This window comes from Ixodes scapularis, unplaced genomic scaffold (assembly GCF_016920785.2).
Source record: "Ixodes scapularis isolate PalLabHiFi unplaced genomic scaffold, ASM1692078v2 PGA_scaffold8__174_contigs__length_109621045, whole genome shotgun sequence".
Lineage (NCBI taxonomy): Eukaryota > Metazoa > Arthropoda > Arachnida > Ixodida > Ixodidae > Ixodes > Ixodes scapularis.
In genome coordinates this window covers 82073873-82084611 of record NW_024609883.1, presented here as the reverse complement: position 1 = coordinate 82084611, position 10739 = coordinate 82073873, and positions in this window count along the sequence as shown.

Genomic DNA, 10739 nt, shown 5'->3' with positions numbered 1-10739 from the left:
CAAAAACAGGAATCAATAGCTTGTACAAAACTTAGATAAAGCACAATGAGCCTTGATAAAGGAAATGGAATGGTTAGTTTCTCAGGTCTGGAACAATATTTCATACACAGATATGAAATTTTTTTTAATGTACATACTATGATCAGCTTTTTCCCTTTTGAAGGTTGGCTTTACTCCCATCAGGGCTGGTTGGTGGCTGAAGATAGCTGAGACAGCATTCTGCTTGAGCCTCTTTAACCCAGTGTTCCTCAACACCAGAGCCTCAAACTGGTCAGCAGTGAAGCGGTCCTGTTGATTGAAAGCATTTTAAGTATGTCGCAACATGAATGTAAGCAATATGAAATAATTATGTCTTAACACCAGAAAGCAGGCGCATCTAAAGAACCTCGAAAATGAATACACACGGACATGGACCCTGGCAGGCTTCATGTCCGTTGGAACCCATTTTATTGATATATATTTTTTTTTAAGAAAAAGAAGAAGAACGGCACTGACAATAGTTTAACACAACAAAGCTCCTCCATGCTCGCGGCGCAGCGCAAGAGCCACAGCTCTGTAGTTTGTGTGTAAGAGAGTTCCTTTCTCGACAATGCACGCACACCACTAGTGACCCCGTAGGTGTGATGCCACTGCTCCAAAACAAACTGTTGCTAGGGGCGTTGCTATGAATGGATATATGGGACCGGATTTTGCTTGGAAAGAACCATTGTTCAAAAATCGGATCCCGAGTTTACACGTCTAAAGAAAATAGATATAGGAGGCCTAGATTTTACACTCATGACAGAAGTATGCCGAGGATCGGCTGTTTCTAAAATATTTGCGACGGCAACTTCCGGCTCATCTTAAGATGCCTGCTGCAGACGACGAACGCGTCCGGAATGACCGAGGCATGCCGTCTGCAATAGCTTAAATCGTCCGCATATTGCTACGATTTTGGTCTCGTATTTATTGGGGACATAGCAGGTCTAAGAAAACTTGTCAGTTATAGACGCTTTACACACGCGCCAGATTGAGCCGCCATAGCCGCCCTTCTCTTGTCTTACCGAGATGCCGAGCCACTGAAGCGGGCGTTGACGGGTCTTCACAAGGGCCTATGCTGGGCACAAGAACACAGTAGCTTCTAAAATGGCAATAACCTGTCCTGCTGTGGTAATGATGAAGTGAAGCGAACGGAATAAGAGGGAACAAAAACTGAAGGTCAGTTATGGCGGCGTCCATGCACAGCTGCTGTAAAGCGTCTATATAAAAATGAATTGTATTTGCATGCTATAAGGATACCGTCTGACGAAGACCATCACACGTTTAGAGATCTGCTAATACCACGAGAGGAGCATCTGTTTAGTACATCATATCGAAGCGACGTCAGGCCCTCTTTTTATTTTACAGGAGCCATTATTTCTAATCTAACATAACGGTTCGAGACCCCAAACTTTGTTTTTTTTCCGGCTCACAATGCGGGTGTGTGTTTTGTGCCTGGCTTGTAAACATCACACCAAGAAAGAATTCTGCTGATTCTTCCGTTTTCAGTACGGCCCTAAATAGCGAAAGAGCTGGATAACAACATCAGGCAGCCTATATATCTGCTACGGACAGCTCCTTTGATCACACAAATGTGCACTGAAGCAACTGTGCCGTCAGAACTCCTTGAAATCTGTCCTGGCCTCGTCGGTTGGCCTGCACTTCGATGTCGATACACTCTAAGTCGTCGTCATATGTGATTCGGCTTTACAGTGTTTTCATTTTTCTCAGATATTGCAGAAGCCTCCAAAAGCGGGCATTTGTGCGCTCACGCACCTCAAGCATCGTTCAAAGCTTTGCACATGCACTCTTCGCTTCCTAAATATCACAGAAAGTTGACCCCAAGAATAAAAGTTTTGTCACTCGTCACCAACTTAATTTAACTAAAGTCTCCAATACAGAAAGGTGGCGCAAACCATTGCCTGAAAAGGAAAAAAGAAATTCCTGCCCGCCCCCCATGCCCTTTCCCTCTAAAAACTTATCTTTCCCCTCCCTTCAATTGGATCAGGCACAACAAATGACTGTCAACTTCCCATGATCACGAGCAATTTGGTGGTCTACCTTAAACCGGCGCCATTTTCGTGCAAGGTATGGTGTAACTCCCTTCCGGCCGCAGGTTGTTTTTTTTGTTTTACGACGTTGGTGGCAATGCGATGCCATCTTGCTGCATCGTAGATTGTATGAACAACACGGTGAAAAGGAAGAAGCTTTTTACCGTGCCGACGGGAAAGCAAAATTTTCAATGACAAGGACACCAGATCGGTCGCAAAAGTTTTGACTATTTGATGGATGGTGAAACGTACAAGGTGCATAAATAGCAGATGTCAGATATTACTCCATGCACATGTGCACAGTTGCAGGTAGTATTCAATGTTTATAAAACATATACAAAGTAAACCAAGCTGCTGGTTAAGCAAATCGGTTGGTAATGCTAAACATTACCAAAAAGTTCTGGGTTTGCACTTTTCGTGCTAGGTGCATTGTGCTAGACGCAACCGCGTAGTTAAGGTTTTCTTTTCTTTCGCAAGCGTTCACGAATCACGAAAGGAAAGGAAATCTGAAAGTCATGTGCCTGCACCTATGCCTTTACTGAACACAACTCCTGAGATAGAGTATAGAAAGTTTTAGTAGAGCGTACGCCAAGAATTGCGGGCATTGTGAGCGCGTGCTCCATCCGTGCTCAAAGTGACGGCACGAGCTCCCGCCAGCGAAGCATTCCTTTTGCGATGATCCACCAGAACTACATTTACGTGCAGGAAGGTGCTTTCTATCATGCGCCTGCTCTCAGCACTTGCTGCAGTAAACGCAATATATTTTTGCAGTGCATGTTGATGTTCCAAAATGCTTGGGACTGCATTGGCATCTTTGAAAATCGTCAGCATTCAGCGGAATTGGAAAAAGCTTGTCTTCACAGCTGAGCGACTCACATTATTACATTTTCCGATAAGGTGCACAAATGCTAGTTTCTTCATGTTAAATAAATGAAACTGTCTTCATGAATAAAAAAAAAAGTTTAGTCTGTTGTATGCAATAGCAAATAAGTATGGCCTGGCACGCAAGAGCGTGCCTTGTGGGCCTTGCACGAAAATGGCAGCGGGGGGGCATGGCACGGGAGGGCGAGGATTACCCACGATGGAAAGGCGGAAAACGTGGAGATGGGGAATTGCACTACCTCTCAGTATATAGGGACCTTAAATGTAACCAGTCACGTATTCCCCCAGAAGAACCACTGAACCCACGAAGCTACTGTGTCGTCTGCTAGAGAGGCATAACCGGTTGTGAAGCTTTATTACGGGCTTTTATAATTGACTTGTGACACTGAGACGATAGAAAATGTCTTCAATATTAGATATTGATAAGACAAAATGCTCATAAAAAATTATTAACTTTCTTTATCAGGCAAACTTTAACCTCACGTTGAGCCCCGATGTATTCGTTCCTAGCAACGGTTAGTTTGGAACGCAGCGCCATGTTGTGACGTTATCACTTGTGGGATCAATCAACACCGCATAGACTGACGGCCTCTCCGCTCTTCCTATTACGTCACGCTATGGGCCCGGCCGCCTGATCTCCATTTTTCAGTTATTCGGCAATTGCAGCAGAGACTATGGCGTAGTGTTTCGTCGAATTTGTTTTTTCAGTTTGAAGTGATTTTTGGCTGAGCCAAGGATGATCCGTACGTGACAGTGTATGTGGAAGAAACATGCAACAAACGTGGGCCCCTAAATACCTGCACGGAAAGGAATTTGAGATCAGAATAACTAGGAAACGGTGCTAATTACTGTTAAATAATTTTTTGTGCGATGGTATTTCTATGTGCCTTTTATGAATGACTATTTTCCCGCATAAACAGGTGCTAAAATAATTAAAAAGGTGCGGTTGTCTGTAGCTCTATGAACACAACTAACGAGGAGTAAAGCGCGAAACACATGTACGACGAAACCGTCCGATCCGACGTCCGACCAGGCAATACGACGGTCAAAGGCGAGGGTTTTCAATGCTCTCCGATGCTACGAAAACCCTTGCCCCCAAGGTCATTCCGGCAGTCCGCACGTCGGATCGGAAGGTTTCATTGTACATGTGTTTCGTGCTTTAATCTGCTGGTTTGGAGCTTCAACAGCACTACAGTATTCGTGTCGACGCATTCGAGTTGTTGTTTGTTTATTACTAGTTTCCAAGGATTCTAGTCAGAGCCTTCGAACAGACTGGCATTTTGCTTTCTAACCCTTTCGAAATACAGGTTCAAGCAATAATTGCTGAATGAGCATGATAACTTTCACACTAATTGATTGGTTATGTATGATTTTTTGTGTCAATGGCCAACCTCCCAGCTCTTGACTGTATGTTCAATGGTGCTGATGAATTCGTTGCAGTGGCTCTGTTATGCAAGAACTGGTTAGCCTAATTCAATCGAAATCTTTAATTAGAGTTGCAATGAAATGCACATGCAATCTGCATTAAATCATAAATGTAAATCTTATTGCATTCATTACAAGAGAAACATGCTATAGTCGGTATTGATGCCAGAAACTGAATGTAAACATGCTGAATTTAGTGGCAAAATAAATTAAAACAAATGTTACTGAGCTTTTGTCCCTCTTTGGTAGTGTCCTTCATGTGATGCCCTCAAAGCACACAGCCACAGACATGTTGATGTGAACTGTGACTGAATGCTTCAAATACGGGGTGCCTCCTTCGTCTCTATGCAGAGGAACATGACGCATGGGATGTTTCCTGTCTTTGTCTAGAAGTTTCAAACTGGTGTCATGAGCAGCTTTCGTTGTGAGGTCTCCAAAAGAAGGAACCAAATTATTTTTTGCTTCTTCTTCGTGTGCGCAATCCACTTATAACGGCATCACATGTAATGATGTATCGCTTATAACGATCAGTTTCTAGGACTTCTAGACTAGAAACGATCAGTTTTTAGACCAGATACAACAATAATTGGTCATAACAAATGAATTTTCTGGTTTTATCATTGTCGTTATAAGTGGAATGCACCATATATGAGATTGCTCTGTGGCCCCTTTACGTGCAGTGTCTTCTGCCCTTGCCCGTTTTGCTTCAGGAGCCTCAATGGTGGAGGAGCTCGATGCTGAAAAATAGCTCAGGCAGTTTGGGAATCTTGTTGGAACAGCGTCCTGCGTGAGCTTAGTCTTCATACGGTTGACTTCCAGGGTTCTTCCTGTGGATTCATCATGATGGGTCAGTGTTGTGATGAAGCAGCTGCTTGCAAAGTGCTCTTCACATACCTGCAAAAGGAAACAAACGGAACATATATCCTTTTCCACAAAAAGGGCCATGATTTTGGGTGGCATAAAATGTTACCAGTCCATTTTTAAACCATTCATTATTGAGGTTTATTTGCTTCAAGTTATAGTAGAGCATTGTTTATTGAATTAGTGTTACTAGATATTCTCTTTATCGACTACTATCAGTGTCACGGGCATTTCATGAAACATTTAGCCAGGTGCCCATTGGGGGATTTGCAACTGAGCTTGCGATCCTAACTCGTAGAGTTTTACTTAATAGCACACACTTGTTCACCGGTTCCTTAACTTGTGGTCTAGTGTTATAGAATCCTGCTGAGCATGAGAGGTCACTAAAGCAAAGACGATGACGAACCCCCGCAAAACATGCAACGACCTGGACGTTCTAAGCTCTGTGTACATATTAAATACCTTACTAACACTTGATGCTATATAAATGCTCGTGTGGCGGAGTATAAACTTAATTCCATTGGTATTATTACCCAACAATAATGCAGCTTTTTTTGCTCATGTTCGGTGTCTGAACTTGAATGTCAGCCATCTTGTTCACGCCGAACGGGAGCTCTTTGTATGGCCTCAACGGCGTGCAATGTTCCAGAACGCGGAAAACTGGAAGAAAGTTGGCGGTACCGATTGCAATCTCGAGATGCCTGCTCGAGCTGCTGTGCCAGAAACACAACGCGTTCGAGACTAGGTTGTCCAGCCCCCAAAGACTCTTGGATTACCCGATCTTGTACTTTCGATGAGGTTAACCCAGCCAAAAAGACTTCTGCAATGCGGGTTTCAAGGGTCTCTCTAAAATCACAGAAAACTGAGTTGCCTGAGTGCACCAGGTAGTTGAGAACGCTCTCTCCCGGGGACTGGATGCGGGTGAGAAATTAGCTATGGCAGCAAAATGCTTATCAAGTGCTGCTACGAGCTTGTCAAATTCAGAAACGGCCGCACTCTTGGCGGGGGCTGTTGAAGGATATGTTTAAACTTTGTTGGCATTCCAAGCCAAGCAAGGACCACAGTAGTGTACGCTTGCACTTTGGAGAGCTTTTATCGGCCTCTATGAACACAAGATAATTGAAAAGCAATGTTTTCCAACTTAGCTAAGGCTGCGAAGGGGCACCTGGCGTGGGAAGAAATAATGGTGGCGTCGGGAAGGAAGCCGTTGCCACCCATTACCGTTGCAAGACAATGTTTCAAACAGTGACAAAAATGTTAAAATTTCACCCCAAATGAAAACGAGAACAGTTCCCTGAGTCATGGAAAAGAGGTGGACGTTTCCGTGCTGTGCGCACTACATGCGTAAAAAGAAAAGAATGATTCGAACGGTCGAACGGTGTTCAAAAAACAAACAAAGGATGGCCTTGTGCCTTACCCTAGTGACGTTCAAAATGGAACGCTGAGTGCCGCTACGCGTCGACAGTATTGACATGTACTAGATTCAAAAATATTCCAAAAGGATCTCACCTTTCGAACGCTACAATATTACCTATCACACAAAGGAGAAAACTATACATGCTGCCACCACTCATTTCCATCACCGAGTCTGATTCAAACCTCACGAGGGTGCAAATAGAAAAACGAAAAAAGAATACCTCATCGCCAAAATGCAGTGGTTGTGGATGGCCACTATGGAAGGGGTGTAAAGAGACATGAAAGCTACGGGAAAGACAGTGCTTCGGAAGGCCTGTGAAGACATTGGAAGGCTTACATTGCGTGGCGCTTGGGACGCGAAACCCAAGCGGGCACACCAGGTAAAGGAAGACACGTAAGACCAGCTCAGAGCTTTGAACAAGACTTGTTCTATTTACAATATCTACATGCATCCAGAGACGGCGTATGCCACTGTCAGGCACGTGGCGCCATCTCGTTGCAACCACACACACTAACGCAGCGCCATCTGATGTAGAGATGGCATACTACAATACTTCACCACTGCTCGTAGCATTCCTTAAAATTATGATTATTTGTCAGGATAATGTGGCACGACAGCACAACTTACCCTGGAGTGCTTGGTTGGCACGAAATCTTTGCGAGGAATTGATCTCAGCCACTTGGCTTTGAAAGATTCATCTGACGGAAACGAAAACACTCGAACCTTGGGCCCGTTGTCGTAATTACCGCGACACCCTGGTACACAGCACCGACCCATTATCCCGTCACGTAAACGATCTAATCTTATTGCGGGCGAACAGCGAGGGGCGAACAGGCTAGAACTTGCCCGGTGGCTCGGCTTCGTCCAGCCTATTTTTTTTTTATAGTCGAGATGACTGGAGAAGCCGGACACATCTGTTGACGTCACGCGATGTGGAGAGGAAGTATTGGAGAAGCCGGACACATCGCTTGACGTCACGCGATGTCTAGGTCAACGTTGGTCTAGGCGGTGTTGGGTCCCCAATTCGATGCGCACTAACGGAAATAGACCCCTCATATCGACTTTGTGGCGAATGCACAACCGTCGCAACGTTTTAGCCGGAATAGTCTATCCGTTCTATCGTCCTGGATCGGCCTAGATCGAGGTGAGCATTCGAACGTATCAACCAAAACGTCCGGCAGTCTTCAAACTTCCCGTGCAAAAGGAGCAGAAACGCAGGACGCAGCTTTGCCAGCTGCATTGATTTTATTGAGATGCGTTTGCATATCAACACAATCGATACAGGCCTCTCGATGATTTTAGTTATGTAATGTTGTCTTACCTCGCAGTCTGACGTCCGGTGCGAAGTTCGGTCTTCCTATCCGCTGCAAACAGACATGTCTTCACACTTTTTTTTCTCTTACGCATGGAATTGTAAAGTATTTTTTTCCATCTTTAGGCTGATTCTTGCTACCAAGCGCGCAGCAACCAGTCGCCAGTTGTCGTAGGCGCTACAATGAACGGCAACAAATCGACGAAAGCGGACGACAGCGACAGTGGGACATAAGCAACGGCGGACGGAAGTGAAGATCCTAAACCGGAAGTTGAAATTATCACGTGATACTTGATGGCCGGCATGGCTGACATTGGCGGCATTTTCAAGTACCGCAACGAGATTGATCCATCGTTATCTCCAGCTTTTGCTCCAGCTACAACTGTTACAACTATACCATATACTTGGGGACATTTCTTGGCAATGAAGCCAAAGCTATGGGTTGTTCCCGTGCGCCCGCGCACATTGAGCGCCGACAGCTGTGCTCGCGTAGCTTGAGTGCGATCACAGCTGTGCCCGAAGTCTTCGCTTCGGTAATGCCAGCCAGCTATGCACCCAAAAAGTTGCGCGGACGATCACGCGACGTGATTCGAATGGACAACGTCAGCTGGTGCGACATTTCGATAACATTGCATCGTGAATAACTGGAAATTCCGGTGATATTGCGTCGCGCGGTGTCTCGCGTAAACTGCAACCGATCACACAACAGCTAGTACCAAACGTTCTCGCGGACGCGCTACACGCGTCCGTGAAGGCACTGAAATAAATACACGCGTCCGCGAGTATTTATTTCAGTAACTTCAGGGCCCATAGGGCATTACAGATGAGAAGGGCATACAAAATCACACACAAAAAACAATAAGAATGCAAACAAAGTAAGTAATTTGTTAGGAAATAACTAATCCAGCATGTTAGCAAAGGTGGTACGACTACCGGAGGTGCTGGATTCGGTTCCCATCGGTTAACATACTTGGTATGCTTGGCTTGGTATGTATGTATGCTTATGTTTGACAATGAGGTATGCAGACTTTAAAGGGATCCCTAGTAGCACGAGATGTTGCAGGAACGTTACTGCAACGTGGCTAATGTTGTGCAACGTTATGCAACGTGTAACAATGTAACGACAATATTACTAAAACCATATTGCAAAAACATTATTTCGAAACATCAACACAATGTTACACAAGTGAGATGCAACGTTACACTACTTTTACGTATGCTACTGAAATGTTGCTGCAGAAATGTTAGGGCAATATAATCCAGAAACAAAGAGCCTATGTTTCAAAGGTAACATTAAGGAGATGCATCTGTGATAACTTATAAAATGTTACAAAAACATCCCGCAACTTGAGAGGACAACACGCCTTTCTGTCTGCAGAAACATATCTCGCCTGTATTTATTTCATAAGATCCACCACCGCAATGACATCCCCCTTTGTCACACCTCCACCTATTGTCAGTCATTCCCGCCTATGTCATCACTAGGCAAGAATCATCCCCCCTACTTATCGCTGGCATAGCTGATTGCACCGAATTTAAAGATGCAGTGTGATAATGAATTCGGGGTCTTGTTAACAATATTTTGATTTAGTTTTTAATGTGTTTGTTTGCAATTAGATATTTCTGTCCACTCCACTCTGTAATGTCTCAATGCCCTAAGGAAATAAACCGCTACAATATTTCTTCGTCCGCACCCGGCGTGAAGCCCACAAGGGTTAATTTTGGCTCGAAAAAAGTGTTTTTCTTATACAGTCCCCACTCGGTGTATAGTTCACAGGGGCAAATTCAAACTGAATATCTGTTTCCTTAGACGGTCCACATTATGGGGAGAGGTCCTTTTGAGCCCGCTTGTCGTGGTGAATCACAGAGCTCATGAGGATTAAGCTTGACAAACAAAGATTGCCTGGAGGCACTTAAGCTAACAGCCTGTCAACCCCAAGACATCAAAGGCCTGGACGACACACTGACAGTATGACCTGTTTCTCACTTCAGCAAAGCAAAACATATTGTAAATATTGTATTGTAAAATATCTAAAACGAAAGACACAAAATGTATTGTATCCTCTGCACCTGCAGATAGTCTGCAGAGTGAAATATTAACTTTTAGGCATGTATAGTCTGCAGACTATGGTCTGGGAACTATTGTACTTTTGTGTGTAAAGGGCTCCATTGAATGGATGTAGCAGTTTGGTTTTACTGAAGTAATTTCTGAATTAACTAATGAATATTTAATTAAAATGGACGGAGCATGGCCTCCCAGTAATCAGAAATAGTAAACGGAATGCACAGTCTCCCCAATTGCCACTTCAGTTTTGGTAGAGCTACACCTGCATGCAGCACGAGCAAGCTCAAAAGCTTTCGAATGGCCCCAGTGAGCAAGCGCCCACGAAGCAGGATGCATGCACCACGTGCCCTTTCGCTCACTCATGTCCAAAGGGCCGTCTCACGCTGCAAAGCTGCGGTCTAGTGGCTGTAGCCTTCGCTGCACCTTATTTAAGGGTCAATGCAGTGTATAGTTGTGCAGGAATGTTTGTCACCATTGTTTTTGTTTCTGTAATTGTAACTGCGATTGTAATTTATTTGCACACGGATTTGACGTGTATGCGACGACGTGCAAGGCTAGACAAGAAGGTGACAACCCTTATGCATATGCGCCTACTAGCAGGCCGCCCCCTACAGTGCAGGAGACAGGAGAAAGGGGACTCAGTAGGGTAAAACAAAACAAGCACACACAGCAACAAGAAAAATAATGGTGCAAGTCACTGGTCGTCAC